Source organism: Harpegnathos saltator, unplaced genomic scaffold, assembly GCF_003227715.2.
Source record: "Harpegnathos saltator strain DR-91 unplaced genomic scaffold, Hsal_v8.6 scaffold213, whole genome shotgun sequence".
Classification (NCBI taxonomy): domain Eukaryota; kingdom Metazoa; phylum Arthropoda; class Insecta; order Hymenoptera; family Formicidae; genus Harpegnathos; species Harpegnathos saltator.
In genome coordinates, this window is record NW_020229999.1 from 1,495,184 (window position 1) to 1,504,535 (window position 9,352).

The 9,352-nt window shown below is 42.9% G+C and overlaps 1 protein-coding gene across 5 annotated transcripts in view; it reads right to left on the minus strand.

The window, feature by feature from the left end:
* The window catches only part of LOC105192666 (uncharacterized), a 36,668-nt gene extending 30,114 nt beyond the window's left edge, over positions 1 to 6,554 (minus strand). For all 5 annotated transcript variants that reach the window (XM_025298302.1, XM_025298301.1, XM_025298300.1 and 2 more), the window contains exon 1: positions 6,397 to 6,554. The gene's annotated coding sequence lies outside the window, so the exon portion shown is untranslated. The remainder of the gene's footprint in view (positions 1 to 6,396) is intronic.
* Positions 6,555 to 9,352: the final 2,798 nt, after the last annotated feature.

Here is a 9,352-nt window from a genome sequence, read left to right on the forward strand (position 1 = left end):
CAGCGACGGACAGCAATCGATAGCAACGCAGACGCTTGTTCGGGCACAGCCGGAGAATTTCGAAATGGAGCATCAGTTAAATCGGATTTTCGGATTTCGCGACGTAATGCTTATACTCCGCTCCCTGTTGTTTCCATTAACGTTTCCATAACGTGATTAAGCTCGCGTTATCTTTGCGGTGTTCAGCGCAATGTCCAAATAGTGAGACAGCGAGAGAGAGAGAGAGAGAGAGAGAGAGAGAGAGAGAGAGAGAGAGAGAGAGAGAGAGAGAGAGAGAGAGAGAGAGAGAGAGGAGCGAGGTGGACAGGAGAACACACACGAACTCGTCGAAATTATGCCGCTGGCAGAACTCTTAGCTTGCTGAAACGCTCCTATTTCCGTGACGGAATCGAACGCTCCTACGTCATTGGTCATAGTAGCCTGGCCCTCATAACATTGTCTATCCCGTCGGTTGATCGAAAGTAACCGGCGCAGTGTGTTCCGCGAAATTACGATTGGACGAGGAGTTCATTTTTTATGAGACATAGGGTTCAATATCTTCTTGCTTAGCGACCGGGCCGCGAAGTTCCGCGACATGAAGTAACGTAACGCGACACAACGGCCAATTTTCCACCGAAGGTTTCCGCTTCGATCTCATTTCGACCTCGCCCTTTCTAAGTCCTCTCCACGGCGACGTAAGGACGAGCGACACGAGAAACGTCTCTGCTCGGCGGAACTTGCGTCTCTCGAGGTAAAATTCTCCTTAATTCTTTTTCTTAAAAAGCAGCATAAAACAGCCGTGAGATTTAATCCTTAGAACAGTCTTGAGATTTAATCCGATTTCTCAGAATCCCCACGTAGATTCGAGTTAGAAACGTAATGCTTCAAATACGCGACTAAGCGAAGGGACTAAAATTTCCGAGTATGTTCTCTGGTTTCTCATTTTACCCTGGAATTTTATTTCTTCCTTCACTCTTTCGCACATCGGGACACCGCAAGCGCGCTTTTAATTATGTAACATTGCATCGCACATTGCAGACTGTCAAAGCACATTACAACCTCCGCGAATCGTTCAGCTACAAACTGTTGAAATCGCTTGCCGTAAAAGCGTATCGACATTTCTGATCGAAAAAAGCGTGAATTCCCATTTTATTTCCGCATAGCTTCTAAACAGAGAAACCATTTTCTCTGTTTAGATAAAAGACTGAGATTCTCAGTTGGTGTTGCAGTCGGATAACCAATTTTGGGACAAATGTGGCAATTCTAATCGTAATCTACGCTGAACCTGGAAAAATCCTGGCAACCCCTACGCGGGAACGAGCACGAGATTACGCGAGGTGCCGACTTTATTCTTCTTTTCCCTTCTTCCCTCCCTCCCTTCCGACCTGGCGATTTCCCGGGGGCGCGCAAATGTATGTTTAAAAGCATGTATATTCACTGCGTCTGAATCTTTTAAAGCGACGCGCGTGTTGCGCGCGTGAAGTAAAGTGTGCCGTCCTGAAAGTCTCCAGGCGGGGCTCTCTTCGTCGCGTCGCATCGCGGTGAACGAAATTCGCCTCTCCGCACGCTATCTTCGCGGGGATTCTCTCGATGGCGGCGCAAAGAGCCGCGTGGGATTTTACCGATCGCGCTGATCGTTAATTCTGATCGTCCGACGACATCGCAGAATATGCACCGTACTTGCCGCCGGCGCCGTCAGAATTTCATGCGTCTATAATAATTACCTCGATAATTGTACAACGAACGAAGTTGTTCCACTCAAGAAAGATTTCTTCTCCCGACTTCTCTCGACTTGAGATGCTTTTCTTTTTTAACGGAAATTCGAAATATCGAGTTACACCAAGCTTTCAAATGTTGATATTTAAGAACTTCGAAACCACTCGAACAAACTTTCTCGTTTCATTTCTTTCTCTCTCCCTCCTTCTCTCTCTCTCTCTCTCTCTCTCTCTCTCTCTCTCTCTCTCTCTCTGTGTCTTTCTCTCTTTTCTTACTTCGTCGATGTTTTTCGTCGAAACGGAATCCGCATCAAATTTCACGGTAAAACAACGCAATGCGTCGACATCCCGTTAATTTTGCGTCGTGTTCTGTAATAAAGCGCTCTTCGATCCACCAGTAACTCCATACTTCCGACAAGGTGCGCTATAATTGCATGCATCCGAAAGGAAGAGTTCAAAGAGCTGTTCGCCCGTGCGCGAATGGCCGAGGGAAAATAGGAAATTCATCCTTTGACGAATGTGCTCGCAAACACGTTGTATGACAGATACGAACTTGACGTTATGCACATGCTACATTCACAAAGGGAGAAAGAGAAAAAGGAGAGAGAGAGAGAGAGAGAGAGAGAGAGAGAGAGAGAGAAAGAGAGAGAGAGAGAGAGAGTTTTCGTTCGCCCAAACGCGAATCCATCCAATGTTGGGGAAAGCAAGGAAAGGGTCGGTATGCAAACGATTCGCCGTTCGTCCGTTCGCTCGCTCGTTTGTTCGTTTGTTCGTTTGTTCGTTTATTCACTCGCGTTAAATTAAACCTGATGTCATTTGACTTGTGCGGAAAAGCGATCGCGTATTTCGATATCCTGACGCGTCTCTCGCCGCCGCGCGTCGAAAAATTATATCGACACAAAACCCGCGCATTTACGCTTCGTATCTTTTTTTATTCTTTCCCCCCCCCTCCCCTCCCCTCCCTTTCTTTCTCTCTCTTGTTCCAATCCAATACTGGCGTATCCAATACTGGGTCCGCATGAGAGCTGACATTTTAAACGTTGCATTTCGCGCAATCATACAATGCTTATCGTCCGACAATATTGCGCTGCAGAGAACAAATTACTAATTACGTTCATCGTAAGATAACGCAAGGTGGAGTGCGAGCGCGATGCAGCCACGGGCAAATCTTGAGATAGGACGCGGCTCCAAATAATAGAGCGCTCATTTAACGCCAGCAGACGCGCGTTTTTGCATGACGTGACGGAGATTGCCGAAACGTTATCATATCTCATAATCTTCCGCGGCATGCGCGGCTCGAGAAAAGATAATACCCTCCCGGCTGAGAACTCGTTAATTAGTCATCGCGCACGTGATCATTTCGTCGGAAATGCTCGTTCGCCCGTCGCTCATTCCAAAGTACCGCGAGACTTCCACGCTGGTAGACTTGTTTTTATTGCTACTATTCAATTTTATCGAGGCTCACATTATGTGCAAATTATGACAAACATTTAAGAGGATACTTTAAAAGTCGCTAATTGAAAGACGAACTGACAGCGCTGTGAAACGCGGGAGGAGGGGATATTTCGGGAATATCCTGAAGACGAAGCTCGGCGATTGAGACAAGACCGAGCAAAAGCCACGCTGTGAGGTTTACTTCGTTGCGAAGAACTTTAGACTTTCAAAAGAACTTCGCCCGTATAGATTTAGATCATCCGCGTACAGAGATGAGCTGTACGTCAAGTTATACAGCATGGAGACAGAATTAAAACTGCATAAGAGCAATATCTGGCTGAAACGTCTGATCGGTTGGAACATCTGTCGGTCGGTGTTAGGACCTCATCAATTTCGTGCGTGGAGTGTATTAATTTTGCTATTTATGCTTGCTTTTTTTCAATCAACTGATGGTCTTTTTATTACAAGAGCGTCCTGACTCTTGTTAATTTGATGATTTCGAAATTTCCGAAAGTCGATAAGTTAACAAAAAAAAATTAGAGCACTATTCTAACAATATATTCTCAAGACCAAATAGAGTAAAAAAGTCTAGTACTATTTTTTCTTCGGACAAACAGCGAGATATCGTTAGTTAAATATTAAAGAAGTTACCAAGTTTTCCTTAAATATCTCAAAAAATATTAGGTAAGTAAAAAAAATGTTTCAGGCAAAAGTTGTTAAAATTAATTGGTAGAATAAGATGGTATAATAAAAAGTTGGGATTTCTATTTAAGAAAAGTAATGAGTGAATATTTAAAAAATAGCGTCATTTGTAAACAAACTGATATAGATTGTTTTATGTTCCCCTTGAAACAACACAACTTTCGCCTGAAACATTTTTTTCTAAAGAGAAAAGATTGAAAATGCTTCTAAATCCTTCTTTCTATTCCCTTCCCGTTCTCGCAAGATTTATTTCTGCGTCCAGGACATCTCCACGCGGTGATGGCGGTAGCAAGCATATTTTCGATGCAATTTTTTTACAGATTTGTCATCTAGGATATGCCAAGTATCTTGCTGAAGACACGAGGACATCTTTTGAGGATGTTGGCGATATATTTTTCATTTTCGGTAGCTCTAGATTATATCGAACGAGCAGGGGGAACGACATTTTGGAAAGACCAAAATTGCTTTCAATGGCAGTTTGAAGATCTAAGAAATTGCTTAATTTTTAATACTTTTGTTATTGTCTGTAATATGGTATATTGACAATTGACTGTGCGCGATTGAGCGAAAATGGACCAAGTTCTTCCCGGCTAGTTACCGTTTCGCGCTCCAAGACGAGTAAATCCGCGCACTCCACTTCCGGGATTGTACGCGAGTCGTTCATCATTCCCTCGAGTGCTTTCAAATGCTCTAGACTGGAGCGGAAAGCCCACCGTCTTCGAGGCAGTTGGCAAGACCAGTTTGGGGAAATTAATGCAAGTCGCGTAAGCGTACATTTATATACGGGCCATTATAAATTCGGCTTTTTCCCGGCGGTTGTACATCTTGTTTTTCCTCTCTTGCTCTCCCTTCTTCCTTGCTCGGTGCATAATTCTGAACGTCTCATCTTAGATCACGGCGCTCCTTTCATTTTCAAAGTGGATTTCCGTCGCAAGCGACAGATCCGCCAAAGCGAGTTTCGAACTTGCCGGGTAACACGCGAGGTTTCTGTTTAATTCGCCCGATTCCGCCGTGCGTTTTAATTTCGCGCAGTTTCGCGTCGCACGGCGGCCTCCGCGGCGAGGGAAGTTTGAGAAGAAGGCTGCACCTTTGGAATTTTAACCAGCGTGTTGTGACGACCGCGAAAATCGCCGGTGAGTTTATCGCGCCTCATTAATTAATACGCGGGACGTGACTAATTGAGCACATGAGCTAGCCAAATCCATTTATCGAAATTACTAATTGACGAGATTTCAGCCGCAGGATTAACAGTTCTCTCTCGTCGTGCGCGGAGTTGACAAAATATGCGGCTGCCAAAGGCCTAATAAAAATAATTAACAAATATGCACACCGGCCCTTTCAATTCCAAGTTTCGTTTTGTTCGTACGAGCGCTATATACGTGTGATTCTTTGCTTCAGTTTGAGAATAAAAAAGCAAAAGCTTTTAAATTTACTTTTGAGATTTAGTCGTACGTTACGATGATTTTTATTCAACGTATGAGTCTCCTCTTTTAGCATTAATAATTTTTCTTGCATATTATCACGTATATTTACATAAAATTATATCGCACGAGTGATTAAGAAATTTGCCCAACAACAATATATTTTTAACAAAGATTTATAAAAAATAACGAACGCTTGCTCCAAGTTAAATCAAACCACAGAACGATTCGCGAAAATCAGCGTCATTAGTGGTCAAGCGAGTTTTCGCACAAAACAAACAGCAAAATCTTACACGAAAGCTAACGCATCAAAGATGGACATGTTAAATCACATATTAATGACGACAAAAACATCGACGTCATTCTGCAAAAAACTCGGCCGCGGGGAAAGAGAGGAAAAATTCTGTGAGAAGAAACGAGATCGACCGGAGCTGTCGCGCGAGATTCGAAGTAACGCGCGAGAAGGCTAAAGACCGTAGCAACGGCGAGTCCGCGTCTTTTTTTCTTGTAGACACGTCTTCCTACGTCAACGCGCGATGAACCCGCCTCGGTAGAATACCACCGTCCGCTAAGTATCGATGTATATTGTATTATTCAATGCAGCAACCAAGTATCATATCGGACATTGCAGACCGTTCCCAAGTAGATATTAGATGCCAAATGGCTATTCTGTTGTAGAGTATCGACCATATCTACCGTGTTGCGGTATATCCTCGCCCTTCGAAATAATAATGCACTTATGTCGAGCCACGAGTTATCTTGTAGGCGGCTATCTATTATTTTTGCTGAATTAGCGCGCCTATGGCCGCGAGGGGAAGAGCGAAAGGACAGAGAGTGAGTGAGTGAGCGAGAGAGAGATAGATAGAGAGACCGAGAGAGAGAGAGAGAGAGAGAGAGAGAGAGAGAGAGAGAGAGAGAGAGAAAGAGAGAGAGAGAGAAAATCTGAAGAAAGGCAAGTGGAAACCGTGAACTCTCCAAAATCTCTTCGTGCCATTAAAGATTCGAGGATTCGCGAGTGTCTCCTTCACGAGGCAGTCCGGGTATAATCACGAACGCGGAAGAAATGTGCACTTTCGAACGTACAAAAAGGCGAAGAGAAAGGTTATCGGGGGAATAGGTTAAAAGACAAAAATTTTTCAACCCACCTCTGGCGGTAATTTCAAAAACGTCCGCTGATCCGTGATGAGTCCCGGCTCTGGCTCTCTCGTTCGCTGACTTTTCTCACGTTGTGTCCAAGGATTTATCCTGATTATCGTGCAGGAAGGGGGACCGCGCGAGGGAACGCGATCCGTACCCGCGAAAGCTCACCACGTGACTGACGGGAATAGGTGTATCTGGCGGGGCCGGGAAAAGCCAAATAGAAATCTCCCGCAGCGCGCAGACTCGTTATTCGGATGGAGCATGTAAAAGGAAGAAGGTGTACACACCTTCAGATTCGTTTCTCACGATGCGTGGATTTTAGAAACTCGATTTTGCGAAAAGTGCAGCGAAAAAGAAGAGGTTCGAATTTCCTTGACTCGTTTCTTTCGGCGTTACCTCAGCGCCGGCGGGGATCGAATTGGTCACTTAAAAGTTTCCAAGAAATGCTGATGATTTGCCTCACATTATACAAGAATGGTGATTAAAAATTATTATAAAGGAATTAGCACTTAAAAAAGCGATAAGAGTATTCAATATTGAAGGGAAATATTGTGGAGAGACATCAAGCGCATTTTAATAATAATATAATAAGAAAATTTAACAAATAGCTATTTATTTCATGTTTAGTGTTATAACTTGACACAAAATGGATAACAATTATCCATATAAAAGTTTTAATTGATTAGGAATATTTGACAGTAAAGATGGTAGCGACTTATAGCTGCGTTAATGGAACTAATAAGACCGCTGGATTCATTCCGGCTGAATGGCACACTTACTGCCATCTAACGGTGCTATTGAAAAACTCAAAGAATACGAGAGTTGAATCCCGGTTAATTAAGATTCAAGTCTTTGTTAAAACTCGGCCCATTGACGGATGACCCGTTATTTTTATTAATTTTAAAATTTCCGCTATAAGTCGTCACTATCTTTAATGAAAAATTGAGAACGTGATAAGAACCAACCAGTCTATAAGTCAAACCAGAGAGGAACGTGAGAGCGGAGAGGGGTGTTTTCAACGACACCGACTTCCCGAAAAATTCGTCAAACGTCAAACGAAGAGCAAAAAGTGTCGTCGCTCGCGAGCCGATCAACACAATCGGCGCGATATAAACATTGCGGGCCTCGGCGGCGGTTGAAACAAGAAAGACTTGCCCTTGGGCATCTTTTTCTCGAAGGTTCCGGGACAACGAGGGGAATGCAAGGAGGCCTTTCAACTGTACGCGACATTGATTTACTACTTATTGATTACTGAAAATAAAGAAAATTATTCTGTCGAAGCATCGGATATTTGCTAGCTGTATGTTAATTAAAGAGCAATGTGTACAATTAAAAAATATATTAGCAACTAATTGTACAGAATGTCAAAGTTGTTGTAACGCCGTTTTCGGAGAATAATTAAAGGTCATGATAACGTTAAAGAGTGAAATTTCATCTCATGCGAATTTTGTCTTGTTCTTATTAAATGTTAGATTATCCGCTGCGGACAATAACTCCTCTACTTTTCATCTAATATTCAATGATAATAAATAACATTTAATTGCATTCGCTTGGCTTTTTTTATTTCGAAAATAAAAAAATATATACCAGGGTGAGATTTCACCCATGACAACATCAACGTGATTTTCCTTGATGCTTTTTTTAAAAGTTCAAATATTTCGTCGACTCGCGGGATACTTACAATCGGAGTCTCGTCGCGTTAATTAACATGTGCTCCTCCGAGCGGATAGAATGCTAACCGACGGCCACTGTCAGTGCCACGAGCGAATGTCCGGAGCGGATGGGATGCTGAATTGAGAAGCAGGACAAAGAAGGGAACGGGACGCGGGCAACGATACATTATGCGTCTCCAGACGTATCAAATTGTTTATTATACAGGAGATTTTGATACGGCAACATGTATGTAGAGGATTTAATATTTAATATGTACTTTTATTTTTCCTGCTCCCCCCTTCCCGCTCTTTTCAGACCTTCGGGCATAGTCTGGCATAGAGATAGTAACTATGGTTGCAGCACGGACATAAACTGCCTGAAAGTGGATGTAGCTCAGACTTCCACCACATGCAGATTTTACCACCAAGACCTAAAAGTGGATGTAGCATCTTCTCTCAAAGTGGATGCAGATGGCGCCCATTTCCAGTGCGAAAAATCGATGTCGCCGAAAACGCCGTGTTGGCCGCTCTCAGCTTCCTCTCTGCTTTAGTGAAAAATTGAGAACGTGATAAGAGTCAACTATAAGTCAAACGAATTTTACTTACCGAACAGTAAAACTTGAATAATAAAATAAAGTAATAATAAAATTTGTAATAATAAAATGTATTAACATCTAATTAAGAGCCTATACAGACATAAGTAATGGAATCAAACTTGAAAATATCAATAGCATCGAAAATAGTCGACCCTCAAGCAAAGGAAACATCGATTCATCGATCGAACGTCGTCATTTCTGTGTAAAGCGCGCAAAGTGATCACTGTATGCTGATAGCAGAGAGGAACGTGAGAGCGGCCAACACGGTGTTTTTGGCGACACCGACTTTCCGCACTGGGAAAGGGCGCCATCTGCATCCATTTTTAGGGGAATTACGATGCTACTTCTACTTTCAGGTTTCGGCGGTAAAATCTGCACGTGGTGGCGGTCCGTGCTACATCCACTTTCAGGCGGTTTATATCCGTGCTACAATCATAATAGCATTCTTGACAAGCACGGTCTCGCACATTGTTACGCGTTTGTAACATGAATTAACATGTTAACATGTGCAAAAAAAATAAGAATTGACATTATGTATAATTAATATCATGAAGATCATACAAAGGATCCGGTAATTAGCTGCCAACCCGAAGTGTGAAGGAAGGTAGATTGGGTTGAGACAAACATAAAAGTCCTATACCGTTTTGCGAAATTCACAATAATTATCGAGTTATTAATGATAGAAATCTGAGGAGTAGGAGCGCGCCGACATA